This window comes from Juglans regia, chromosome 9, assembly GCF_001411555.2.
Source record: "Juglans regia cultivar Chandler chromosome 9, Walnut 2.0, whole genome shotgun sequence".
Taxonomy (NCBI): Eukaryota; Viridiplantae; Streptophyta; class Magnoliopsida; order Fagales; family Juglandaceae; genus Juglans; species Juglans regia.
The window spans coordinates 10,458,068-10,472,651 of NC_049909.1; the positions used below are offsets into that span (position 1 = coordinate 10,458,068).

General features: G+C 40.2%; 1 pseudogene; it reads right to left on the reverse strand.

Moving 5' to 3' along the window:
- Nucleotides 1–1,156: 1,156 nt before the first annotated feature.
- LOC118349418 lies at nucleotides 1,157–6,508 on the reverse strand (annotated as a pseudogene).
- Between the last annotated feature and the right edge of the window lie 8,076 nt (nucleotides 6,509–14,584).

Consider the following 14,584-nt stretch of genomic DNA (forward strand, 5'->3'; position numbering starts at 1 on the left):
ACCCAGACCCGTGAAGTGGCCCAATAGGTCTCGGAGTTCTATTAAGCCCCTTCCACAACCATTTTACAACTCTTCAACAAAACATTATTCTTTGATTTTAATTGAATTTTGTATTACTTTGATGGGTTTAAATTCAAAAGGCAATAATTTTTTAATGAAAGATTGTGTAAAAATTGTAAAATAATTGTGTTTATACTATTTCCAACTTTTAATATAGACGACTTTTCACAGGATAGTTAGGCAGCTTCATGATTTTATGGCATTCAGTTGACCTGGCCCATTTGTTCCTGTTGTTGCTATTTATAGACTTTTTCATCCTTGTGGAACTGATAATGCCTTTTTTTTATAGTGATATTTAGTGATGCAAGACAAATTATTAAATTTCCTAATAGACTTGGGCCTTCTCTTCAATGATAAGTAGCTGATGAAGTGCTTCATAAGAAGTTCTACGATGATACCTGCAAGTACTTCATGGATTGTTATCTGCTATGATATATAAATAATAGAACCAGCAATACAATAATCATTTACCTGAAGAAATCACAACTTGGTCTTTCTATTTATTTAGTGGCTAAATTCATATATGATGTAGCAGAATACCTCACTTAATTGAACACTTCTGCATTGCCTGGTTTGAATCGTGAAGGGGCTTATATATTTAAAGGTGGGATGGGGGTTAGAGGCAAACTTACATCAGATGCCGAAAGAATCAGCATAAGATAACTTGAACCAGTAGTTGTGGACTTCTTAGGAATATTATTGGTGTACACATGCGCATGTACATAAATACATATAGGAATACTATTGCTTTTAATGAAAATGATTTATTAAAGAATTAAGCTTGAATGGCACTTCTAAAATCTTGAGTATGTTGGTTATTTATAACCAATCATGACATAAAATCACAATCCTTTGATAGTATAATCGTATTATTTCAAACAATCGAGACCATACAATTCTTGGACCACTTATGACATAACCAAACTCCAATTTCTTGGAGGATGAAGATCCCATTATCAAAGAAAGCAATCAACTGGTTTGGTTTCCAACTTCCAAGTGCATGTCAAAGCTTCATCTTGTACATGCTTAACTGATTTGACACAGAAAAGAATCACAACTAATCTAAATATCAATAGAATGAAGGATTTAAATAGTGTTACTTGTCTAAGGCAGCTTGGCTAATAGGAATCACACTGGCTGGGGATACGAGAGCATCCACAGGAATGTCATTTGGAGTGACTGCTATAACTCCTTCATCCATTATCTACATAGAATATGACAGCACAACTGCAGAAATAGACGCAATCATTTCGAGTGACTTGCATACCCTTATAACTAGACTACAAGACCTTAAGTAATTGTTTAAAATGAGAATTCACCAACTACTTATCCAAAAGTAAAAAAGAATTCATACATACCAAGGAAGGGTTGCTTCCAATCCCTTGCCTTTGCAAGCTCTTGGTATTTCTTTAGGAAGGTATCATAATAACTAGGCCTGAAAACCGCCCAACCCACACTGGTTTTGGACACGACCCAACCCGTGTCCAGTCCAACAAGAAAGGAACCGACTCAACTTTAGTCGGGTCAACCCATCTGCCAGTTGAGAACTTAAAAGTCGAAACTCATTTCTTTTCCAGGCCCTAAACATTCCTTCCTCCTATCTCATCCCCCATTTCTTCTGCACTGCAAAACAATCTCCTTTCCCTTTAGCTGCTGCTGGTGCACGTATGCTACGGCTCCCTCTCCCCTTACACTTCCAAGATCAAAGCGAGCCCTAGAAAACTTTGTAACACCACTTTCTAGGTTAAGATAGATTATATAAAGACATGGGTCAGCACTGCCATAACGGATGAAGGCACTTGCATAAATGGATTAAGTGGGCAGAGAGTAAGCACGACTGTGAGGAACAAGATCAGAGTGAGAATTAGAGAAATGGGGAGGGATGGCAACTAGGGTTTGAGATTTGGGGAGGGATGGCAGACGGTTTGAGATTTGGGGAGTTTTAGTCGGATCGAAACCAACAGTTTTCGGGTTTGACCCGCAAGTTTGTTTTTATCGGTCGGGTCGGGCCAGGTCGGGCTGATTGTTACGGACGGTGCGGGTTGACGGCTTTTCTACACAGCCCTAATAATAACTATTGATTTTCATCAAACAAAGCAACATTAGTTATGCATGACCTTAACATGTAAATTGTAATTGGAGTATAAGAATAAAAGGTCAAATTTCATCTAGGAATAAAAGTAGTTAAATTCCTTTAAAATGCATGAGAGAGAGAGAGATTTCCTATACAATAGTAGTTCCAGAAGTTGGTTTTTTTTTTTTTTTTTTTAAAAAAACATTTAAAAAAAATAGTCGAAGGTCACCTGTCCAAGAGTGAACCTCTCCCAAATATTATAAAATAACCCTCACTTGTAGCGGGGGAATACTGTGGTAACAAAAAACCCATAAACAAACCAACCACTAGTAATTGCTAGAAGTGGAGGTCGTGAAAGATACACCCCATAGTTCACCAAAATTGGTGGATGAGGCATTGGAATTTGAGATGGCAATGATGGGAGTTGAAGAGGGGGGCACTAACAAATGGGGTGCGTGTTACGGCAAAGGGCAATGGGCTTTTAACTCAGAAAGTCTCGGACAATTGGTTCGGATTGACTAAAGAGATCTCGAATACTGAGGAATTGCTAAAAGTGGAGGTCGTGAAAGATACACCCCGTTGTTCACTGAAATTGGTGGATGAGGCATTGCAATTTGAGTTGGCAATTATGGGAGTTGAAGAGGGGGGCACTAACAAGTGGTGTTCCTTGTCTGAGGGCCAGCCGAAAGAAGGGGCGATCACAGTTTTTGCAAGCAAGTATTTTGACTCGGATTCGGAGTTGAATATTCCTTTGAAAAAATTATGGGCGTGAATAAGACGGGGAAGTTGAGAGTCTTGGAGAGGAGGACTCGATCCAAAAAATTTCTTTAGTTTATCTATGCAGATACTTATATGGAATATTTGAGGTATTCGATAGTCGAAGAGTAGACTTCGACGACTTATGAGTAAGAGTAGGCAATTGGTGGTGGCTTTATTAGAGCCTTTTCTTTCTTCCAATAAATGTCGGCGATGGGCTAGGTGGTTAAACCTGCCAAATTTTGTAGATAATGTTGTAGTAGGGGCAAAGTGTGTCTGCTTTGGGATGCTAGTCTGAACTTCGATTTCATTTCCATGTCTGACCAAGTTTTTGTTTTGCTGATTCGCTAGAGGTAGTGTGCGAGTCTTGGTGTCTATAGTTTATGCTAGTTATTTTACAAGGAAGCGCAGGGAGTTGTGGGAGCACTTGTGTGCTCTTGATGGAAGTGGTTAGCCGTGTTTTGTTGGGGGCGATTTTAATATTGTCCGCTATGATGAAGAAAAAGTGGGAGGTCTGTTGATTGCGGCTCAGGCAAAAGAGGAATTCAACACTTGTATTCATGATTGTGGGCTTTCATATTTGCCTTCTAGGGGACAAAAACTTTCTTGGTGCAATGGCAGGCTCGGAGGGAGAAGGATTTGGGCTAGACTGGATAGGTTTTTTGTCAATTATTTGTTTCTTAATGTTTTTCAGGATGCACGTATGGAGTACCTTTCAAGAACTTCTTCGAACTATTGACCCATGTTGATTTTCTTGGATAGGGAAAGAAGGGGTGGGATCCAGTATTTTCGATTCCAACATATGTGGGGGTCTCATGAAGGGTTCCTACCTTTGATCCGGGAGTGTTGGAATCAAGAGGTTAAGGCTACACTATACCAACAAATAAATGCATCTAGAGTCTGAATGAATACTGATACTTTAGGAGCTTAAAATAGAGATTTTATATCGAAATGAGCACATTATATCGCCTACCCTCAGCACCCCCAATTTCAGAGGCTAATAGAAGTTTAAATGATAGGCCAGGATTCATAACTATACCCTCCACCACAACCCAGGTGCCTTCCAGATCTATCAAATGCTAGTCCTGAATGTAGAAAACACTATTATCTACATTTTGGTTTGTGAAACTGCTGAGCATTTTATAATCAAATCAAAAAATAGGAAGTTCTACCAGACAAGAGGAATAAATCAACTGGCCCATTTGTTAGCATAACTACACCAAAAGAAATCCTTGCAAGTGTTAGCCCATGTACATATATTTAGATGCATCTATAAAATGCAAAATTAGGCCTACAAAAAATATTTGAACGGGAGGAAAATGTATAAAGCTTGGCTAGGTTAAGGTGAATTGAGTGTGGAAATTGTTTCGTGAGAGCAAGAGAGATGGATTATAACATTTAAAATAGTTACCATCTTCACGTTCGTTTCCATTACTATCCACTGGAGCTCCTCAATTTTATTAAATGCCCTCGCTTATGGTGGAGGAAAACCGTGGTAATAAACAAGACACTTGGGATTTAGAGATATTCAAAAATACCATCCCATGCATCAAAACTAATATAATCAAAATACCTATACGAAAAGAACTAAACAAAATAAAACCACCTATACATCAAAACTAAACAAAACACCAATGCAAAACAGCATAGCCAGCGACCGAAGAAATGAACAGCTTGAGTTAAATATAAAAAGGTAAGTACTTCCCAGGACGAGATAAAAAATACGTGGTAAGCAAGGATTCATGAAAGTAATAAAGTCACACAACATCTTGTTTCATGCTAAAAGTGAAAGTTATAAACCTAAGGTTTGCAGCCAGAGAAAGTGGTGGTGGTTAGTACATGAAAATAAAAAATCGACTGGTTTAAAGAACACGACTTTCATAGGAAATTTCCCCCTGGTAATCATATCTACACGTTTTGCTCAAGCAATTACAACATAGGTGTATCTAAAAATTAGGAGCATCTTGTCTTCTTCATACAGAATCTCTGAAGAACCAAACAGTCATTCGTGCCAAGTAGTTCAAATCACAACCACTTCAGGTAAATCTACTCCCATACATTAACATAGCCTTAAAGGAGAATCATCCATGGTTGTTTGATTGAATGGCTCGTCTACACAACAATGGTATCCAGAAACCCCCTCTATCTGGGTGAAGCTGCCCAAGATAATTTCACCAGCTAAACTAGAGGGGTTGAGAATTACTCCATTTTTTACCCACAATAAAATCTAAATGCCCTCATCTTAGTAATCACGAAGAATGTCTCATTCCCAAAAAATAATATGTAGGATAGATCACACACCTCCAGTTGGATTTGATAGAGTTTCAGACAACAATTTTGATGTGTCAACTTGCTGTAAAGCACTGCAGCTTATACAGGCACAAAATCTCCTACTAGATTTAAACCATCAAGATTCCAAAATAATACTCTAAATGGCATTGTCTGAACAATCCAAACAAGACAGTAAATGTAATACACTGCTCCTTCCTTCTTACGTACGCTTCTCTCTTTCTAACGTACGTTCCGTCTTTATGACGTAGGCAAATCCAAAGGGCAGGAATTATGTAAATTGTCTGCCCCTTCTATCTAGCGACTACGAGACTCGTCATGCGTGCCGAACCATGATGGCGTGTTTTGAAAGATATCGTGTGACTTCTAAGGCATGCCAGTGTTTAAATATGTTGGAAATATTTATAAGGAGTATTTCCAGTGTTATTGAATTAAGATTTATCTTAAATACGACACTTATAATATTATTGAATAGCTCCAAAAATATTATAATTGTCGTTAGTCATTTTAATATTATTATTAAAATAATTTCAATTATTTAAGATACTATGGGATTTAAATTATATTGAAAACTTTTATTAATTAAAAGATTTTATCCATTTAATATGTTAAGTGAGACTTCATTATTTTATTAATGATGAAGGAATATTATTTTATAAACTAAAATTAGTTTAAAATAATATTCTACCTTAATTCCTCTAAACGTTTTTAATTAAGTTAATATTTACACATTTTCAAAACAGTATTTGAGATCCACTGTTAGATCATTACATGGATCCCCAGACGAAGGGACTAGGTTAAATACCCAGACCCCCTCTCTGTCTCCCTCACTTTTCCCTAACCCTCTCTCTCTCCTCCCTCTCCCCAGCATACGCTGTACGCTGTCCATCTCCACGCCGACCTGCTCCATGCCTCAACCCGGCGCCGCCGTGCATCGGCATACCTCACCGCCAGCACCACCAGCTCCACCTCACGCTAGTGAGTCCTCCCATGCCGATATCTCTCTCCCACGCTCCCTCTCTCTCTCCACTAGCCATGCACAGCCCGGATGGGCTTGGTCCTCATTACACCGCTGTGTGGCATCCTCCGGCGCCACCACCTCCACAGCAGTTTCTCCTCTCACCGGCCATCACCCTCTAGCGAGCTTGGCCTCCACCTTGAGGCCACCTTCCCCGTAGCACACACGTAGAGACCCATGCACGGCTTCACCGTGCGCTGCTTCTTGCACCACTGTACGCGGCACCCACGGCCACTAAGCACCACCACGCACTCTCCCTTCCCTCCTCCTTCCTCCTCCACCTGACCCATGGCCAGAAGCCCCTCCTCCATGCACGAGCTTCCCCTTCTCACACGCATGGGTTGCACGCCTCCCACCGCTGTGCACCGCCACCCACGGTGATTGACTGCCACCTTCAGCCTCCTCAAGCCACCACCAAGCCATCCCAGCCATCCACGGCCCCGATCTACCACCCATGCACTCACACTCTCTCTCACTCTCCCGCGGTTTCTACCTCTCCCTTACACTACCATTTCCTCCCTCCTCCGCCGTGAGCCACTGTGGCGCCACCCCAGTGCCACCAGGAGCTCCAGCAGCAACCCCTCAGCCCAACCCTAGGTCCAAACCACCACTTTGAGTGGTGGGTACTCACTGCACGTGATGGACAGCCATTGTGCGTGGCTTACTGCCACTATATACGGCTAGATCTGGCGTGTTACGCTCCTTGCCATCATCACAAGGCCTTCACGAGCCCTTCCAAGACCACACCTAGCGATCCAAACACCCAAACAGTCACTATATGTGGGTTAGCCGTCACGTACGACCCTTCCGACATCATCGGGTGTGACGATCAGGAGCAACGCATGGGTTATCCCGTCGATGGTATAACCCTCTATCCCTCGTTAATTATGTTAGATATTGATTGGTTTATTAGGTTGTGGATTGTGCTGTTAGTATTGTGAGGTTCACTGTATTGAGATGTGCTGAGTAGTGCGCTGTGAAGTGTTGGGCATTCTGTGCAGTGAAGTGTTGGGCATATCTGTGTAGTGTGGTGATGTGATGTGCTGTGTATGTGAAGTGTAGGGCTTACCTGTGTAGTGCGCTATGATGTGTTGGGCGTAGTTGGGAAGTGTGCTATGAAGTGCTGTGGATGGTGCCATGTAGTGTGGTTGTGAAGTATGTGCTGTATTGGTGACGTAGCAGGTGGAATGGGAACAGTACACGCTGGGTATACTCTGTGTGTGGCGTAGCGTGGGATAATGAGAATATATGTAAAATATACCCTCATGGCGTATTGTGGAAGGGGACGAGTGCATGTGGAGTGTACTGTAGGATAGTGCATATAAAGGGAGCACACGTGGAGTGTACTCCATGTGGTAGAGTGATGCACCATATGGCGGGTATGCCATAATGGTGATGTGGCGTGGTGTGTATGAAAGGAGTACATGCGGAATGTACTCTATATGGCAGAGTGATACACAATATGGCAGGTATTCCATAATGGTGATGTGGTGTAATGCATGTGAATGGAGTACACGTGGAGTGTACTCCATGTGGTTGAGTGATGCACCATATGTTGAGTGATGCACCATATGGCGGGTATGCCATAATGGTGATGTAGCATGGTGTATGTGAATGGAGTACATGTGGAGTGTACTCCATGTGGTGGAGTGATGCACCATATGGAGGTTATGCCATAATGAAGATGTAGCGTGGCGTATGTGAAGGGAGTACACGTGGAGTGTACTCTATGTGGTGGAGTAATGTACCATATGGTGAGTAAGCCATAATGGTGATGTGGCGTGGTGTGTATAAGGGGAGTACATGCAGAATATACTCCATGTGGTATAGTGATGCACCATATGGCGGGTATGCCATAATGGTGATGTGGCGTAGTTTGTATGAATGGAGTACACGAGGAGTGTACTTCATGTGGTATAGTGATGCACCATATGGCGGGCATGCCATAGTGGTGAGGTGGCGTATGTGAAGGGAGTATACGTGGGGTGTACTCCACGAGGTAACGACACTCTGTGTGCCGTGTCGCAAAGATAAGGATGGTTGTGTGATTTATGGGTGTGGAACGTGATGAGTAGTGTCGGGAACTGTGGAACAATGTCCCGAAGTAATGATGGCATAGCTTGTAGTCTGAGGTGGCAAGTGTCACCGTGATGGACTTATGGCTAAGAGTATGCGTGAAGTAGTAGAATAAGTGTAAGAGTGCGCAGCGGAAGCATGACTGAGGAATGTCACGAAGTGACATGACTATTGATAGTCGTGCTTGTGATGGGTGAAGTAGCAGAACAAGTGTAAGAGTACGCAGGGGAAGCATGCTAGGCAACGTCACGAGGTGACGTGGTTACTGATAGTCAATCTTATGATGGGTGAGGAGTTAGTGTAGAAATGATGTAGCAGGATAGTGATGAAATGTCACGACATGATAGGAGTACGTGAGGAACTGTACTCGTGACGAGTTAAGGGCTGACGTAATGGGATGTTAGGTGATGTGACAAGGTCATGGTATAGCTTGGGTGTAGTCTCGAGCTATATGACGTGACATAAGGCGTAGTTGTGAATGGAGTTTTGTCGTGTTAAGTATTGGGATGAATTGTCAAAAGGGGACGGGTAGCATGAAGAGTCATGCTAGCCGGGTTAAGAGAAGGTTGATATCAGATTATGGTGCTTGTTTACACAAGTAGGTGATCAACGTGTCATATGTTGATCTTAGGTGATAAAGGGGTAAGGAACATGTGCAATCTGGTTAGACACATGTGCCGGACGGATTGACCATATATAATGGGTAATCTGTCATTAGCACAGTTACACGGTGTTTAAGCCTCATAGTTGGCTTAGAGTCGTGTGGCTTGTATGGATGGGAATGAGGATTAGTATGTGCTAAGGTGCATGAAGATAGTGACGGGCGTATTATCTAGGATTGGGATGCGTGATTCCATCGGTCGGAATCATGCATCAGAATGTGGTTGTAGGAAGAGTAAGATGAATGTCTTAGTGTCTTAATCCTAAGGTGAATCATGGGTTCACTTTAGTGGATGAGCACTCGAGGCAAGATTCTGAGTTGAAAGATGTGGTGACTGTAAGTGGTCTTCGAAGGGATTAGCATAGTAAAGGGCACGTAAGTGCATGGGATAGAAGGAGAGTGTTCCGAGTGAAACGTAGTTCTATTTCTAGTTTAAGTTGATTATGCATTAGATAGAGAATGACGTTAAGGTTATGTGTATACATGTAGGTTGCCATCTGACATGCACATGAATGGACTGCATGATATGCAAGTAGCATGGAGTCCAGGTAAGTGTTACGTTCATACTCTTCTAGAGTTTTCTAAAATATAAAGAAACGAAAACGAAACACTTTTCTTTATGATGCATTACTAAACGACATGAAAGACGTTTTAGGAAGAAAACGCTAATTGTTCAAAAGTATACGTATGTACGGCCCCTTCTTGGCAGCCCCTTTTTACGCAACGAAAGTATTAATTGTGCATGTGAATGGATGACTATATGTTGTATCTATTGTATGTATTTTCTAAGAAATCCATAAACTGATGAAAATGCATGAAAGACATGAAAACGGATGCTTTTATGGATCCTACAAACCGGCGCTTTCATGTGCACCACGAGGTGAGGCTCATGGACGCCATGAAAGATGACGTTCAAGGTGATGCTTATGGATGCCATGAAAGCTTATGTTTAAGCCCATGTATGTTCTTAAATGACGCTTTCCATGAACGAACTATTAAACGAAGGATATGACTGAAATGAAAAAGGAAAAGACAATTTTTGGGCTCACGCCCCAAACGATGTTTTTCTCATGAAAAGAAATGATTTCTCATGAAAATTAATATTTTCTCAAGAAAGGACTGTTAAATGAATGAAAGAACTGAATGAAAGCTCCAGCTCTCTCGAGCTGGCATGAATGAATGAATGAAAAGTAAAGAAAAATATGAAAGCATGAAATGTATATAGATACGTAACGACCACATGAATGAATGAAAAGGGTACCAATGAATGGGCAAAGTGCAATGCCGGGTAAGTAATACTGGTAGTGCACCTAGTGTTGTATGTATGAACGCACGAATGCACGTATTCTTGAAGAAATGAAGGCACTGACGGGGGACACGTTTACAAGAAAGGAAAGCCACTTTAAAAGAAAATCCCGTCCAGTGACGTTTTCAAATGAAAGCACGTATGCATGCACGTAATAGTATGTATGAATGATGAATGCATGAATGAAAACCTATATTTTAACTGTATTAAGTAATGCTTACGATTTTTCGACTCATTTTAGTTTTTATGCATGTCCCTTCCCCCCACAGGAACTGCATGATTAGGACGGACATGGCCCATGGGAAAGAGCATGGAAATCTAGGCATGAGTTTTAAATGTGTGAGAGGCCTTTTTATTTCAAGATTTATGTTCTCCACTGTAAACCTCTTTTATTGTCGAAGCACATTTTAATTTATAAACGTGGAGTCTTGCACCCTGGGTATGCAAGTAAAAGGTTTTAAATCTAACGGTAATTCCCGTCGTCCTTTATAAAAAAAATATTTTGTAAAAAGCCCCACCACAAGGACGGGCGTTTTAGTAAAACCCATCTGCCAGAAACAATATAAGAAATGAAGGGTAATAAAAGTTGTAACTACCTTCTTGGGATCTGAGGTCAGGCTCCATAGCCTTGAGGGCCTTGCGGACCTTGGATCGGAGTGCTCGTTTTCGCTTGAACACGGAGTCCAGATGTTCTTGTTATGTCTTCTTGTTCATCGTCGAGAAGGTAAAGGTGGATGGAGGCACGTACGAGGGTGGGTGAGAGAGAAGCGTCTTTGGTGCTGGTGCTGGTGAGGGTCTGGTGTAGGGTTGGGTCATCAGCGCTGCCAAATACGCGTTGCTTCACTTGTTGGGTTACCTTCTTAAAATTCTCCTCTTATAGAATATAAGATTTTGAAAAATTTTCTAGTCACTCATTATTCACTACCTTTTGTTTTACCACCTTATACAATTTTCAGGATATTGCAATGTCTTACAACAATCCAAATTTGAACTGCTTCAAAAATCAAGGTTTTTATTTTAATTAAATCTATTTTCTCAGTGAAAAAGAAAAAAAAAAGCTCTTGCATAGTATGTTCATGTAAAAGAAAAGAAAACATGGATTACAGTTTGGTTTAGTTTGAGGGTTGAGATGAAAGCATCTCAAGTATTTTTTGAACGAAAAGATGACTCATGTATCCAAGCGTGCAGATGAAAAAATGTTAGAGCCTTTTCAGAGATTTCATTACTGTACATTCACGTGATGCCAAATTTTTGGTTGACAACATAACAATTTTGCTTTTTCTCCCAACTACACAAAACACGGTCGTTCTCTGCTCGAAAGAAAAAAGACACCCCTTTCCTTCGGTATTTGTTCATTGAATGTTATTTGAGAGCGCCTAGGAGTTGGTCCGGGTGATTATAGTGGGTACACGCACGAATTTCAACAAATGTAAAGTAGAATTGCTTGTAGGGAATGAATCTTGTATATCTCCTTTACCCTCACCCAAGATCTCTGCATCTCCCTTCTTTCCTCAGAGCATTAGCATTGGTTTCATCAAATTTATCTTCAAAATTTGATGAAAATTACATGTTTTCCATAAATTCAAAACTACGTTATCCATAACCCCACATTAGATTAGCCATTAGATTCATCAAAATAATAATATAATATTATTTTTTAATAATAATTTTTTTAATTTTTTTTTCATATTTTACAATTACACTAACTATATATACATTAATAATTTAATTTGATACTTAAATTATTGATACTAACTAGAAGGTCATTCATATTGTAAGGCCCAGTTTTTCTTTTGTGAGGCCCGGATCGTGCACAAGGGCCCAGCCCCCTTTCCTTGGAGGTGTGCGAATGGCACCATTTTGGGGGTAAGTTTCCCTTCTTCCTCAACCTCTCCCCAATTCTTTCTCCCTCTTTTCTCTCTTTTGGTTTCTCTTTTCTGGTTTTCCCCCATGTCCCTCTCTCTCCCGTAACCCACTCCCCTTCCCGAGTTCCTCTCTTCTCTTCGTTGGGTCTGTTTTTGAGTCTGAAACCCATGCCCTAAATTTCCTCCATTTCCTTTCCCTCAAAATCGGTTCTCACTCAGTGGCATCCCTCCATTTTTTTGCAGATTGTGTTTCTCTCTCTTGTGTCCCTCCATTGCGGCAGATTTGGTGCATCTCTCTCTCTCTCGCGTTCCTCCGTTGCTCTGTAGTTGTGGAACTTCAATTTGGGTAAAAACAAAAATTCTAGTCTTGGTTGCCGAGAGCTTCTCTAGTGGGTAAATCTCTTCTTTTCTCGTTTCCTCTTTAAGATTTCACATCTCCTTTACTCTTACTCGAAATGGTTTTGAAAATAAATTTTCTTTTTAGTGCAATCCGTGGATTGGTGGTTTTTCGTTCTGTGCGCCTTGTGTTTGTTGTAGTGCAGTGAGTTCAAAGTTCTACTCGATTTCACATAAACGTTGAGCCTTCACCGAAAGTTTTTCACTTCATTGAGTATTTTATAAATTTTCGTTTGTTGGTTTGGTGTTTTAGAAATAAATAGAAGGGAGTTTTGTTGGGTGCCGATTAACATCTAGAAGTGTTGGGATTTTTTTTTTCTTTTGTGGAGTTGTGAACGGAGAGAAACGTGCATTGTGTAGTATTGTTTTGGTTAAATTGTTAGTGATTGCTTGGGATTATGAGCTGCTGAAATAAGTGTGATTTATTGATGATTTGAGTTGGCATTGGTTTTGATGGTTGTATTGGACAATACTGAGATTGGTATATAGTATTTTGGGTTGAAGTGTGGGCTGTCCAGATTGTTATTTAGTTGTTTGAGTTGGATTAAATTTGCTGAAATATGGTCTAGAAATTGGGTCTTAAATTGTTTTAGACCAAAATTGTGTTGTTGGACTTTAATACTTAGTTTATATATATTATTTTTATGAATAGGTGACGAGACTGATAGAGACCGTATTCAGGCATAGATAATACCCTGCAGGAGTCAGGTATGCGAGGTTCCTATACTAGGTTTTTATACAAGTTATTAAGACTGAGGTTGACTTTCTGAAAACTTTGCATATTTTGTGATGAAATGAGAACTTGGGAAAATAAAACCAACCTCAGTCGTTTATTTGCATACTCATGAAATCTGTGTGGAAAAGGAAAAATATTTTCTGACATGCATTGTATAGACATGAGCTAAATTTTGTTATGATGTTTCTGAAATCTGAAAAAGAGCGATATTTGAGAATTCTGAAAATTTGTGCATTTATTTAGAAAGATCCTCCGACTTTTGTTTTCAGTACATAAGAATGACCTTGTTATGTTTTGGTACTATGTTCTGTTTTGATATGGCATCTGAAAACCTTTGGCATGGTGTACTGATTTTGTATCTGACTCTGTCTCTGCTCTGTTATGCTCTGCTCTGTTTGGGTTGGTACCAACTTTTCTATCTCTGAGTGCACCCACTTTGGAAACAAAGTGGTTTTATTGTGGTCTTTCCTGTGTGCACACTCGGGGCTCCGAGAAGAATAAGGGAAAGATTTCACCTCTGTCTCTGCTCGGTTTGGCCATCGGGGATAGCACAACCCTACCATAGGGTGAAACATGATCTCTGCTCTGTAAGATGCTCTGTTTTGATGTGATGATGATGCTCAGTTTATGTTATGCCAAAGTATTATGGGTTTTACTTGTCTTAAAACCATCGCTCTCTGTTACTTTTGAAAACATATTTTGTTCTGCTTGATAACTCTGGAAAACATTTTGTTCTGCATTCTGTACTTTGTAAATGCTCATGTTTGCATGCTATTATATGTCTTCTGCTTACTGAGTTGTTGATAACTCACCCCCTTTCTTCATATTATTTTCAGATGATGTGGATAGTCCAACTAAAGACCGAGATTAGTTTGGTGAGCATGATTAAGCTGAGGGGATGTTAAAAGAAGGAATTCTAATGTCCTTCAGATTTAATGTCTCTTCGATTTAATTTTATCTTGGGTCTAGTAAGACTTGTTAAGTTATCAGTTTGGTTTGTTATGACTATTGGGAGATTGTGGACTCCTTAGTTTTTTTTTTTTTGAATAGTTGCGGTAATGACTTTGTGAAGTTTTCAGGGTGTTTATTTAGAAGATATGAGATTGAGTTTTGCTAATAAAGTTTTTTTTTGGAAATTTATTTTAGTTGTGTTGGGAAATACGTTTATAAGTGACAGGTAGTAATTCTCCAAGCCACCCAGGTTTGGGGCGTTACACATATTGTTAAGGCCAGAAAGTGCATCAACACCCACCATGCAGTAGTGTTAGTAAAAAAGGCACTAAAAAAAAGATGAAAGAATTACATTACACAAATTATAGGAAATGTAAGAAATGCATTTTGTAATAA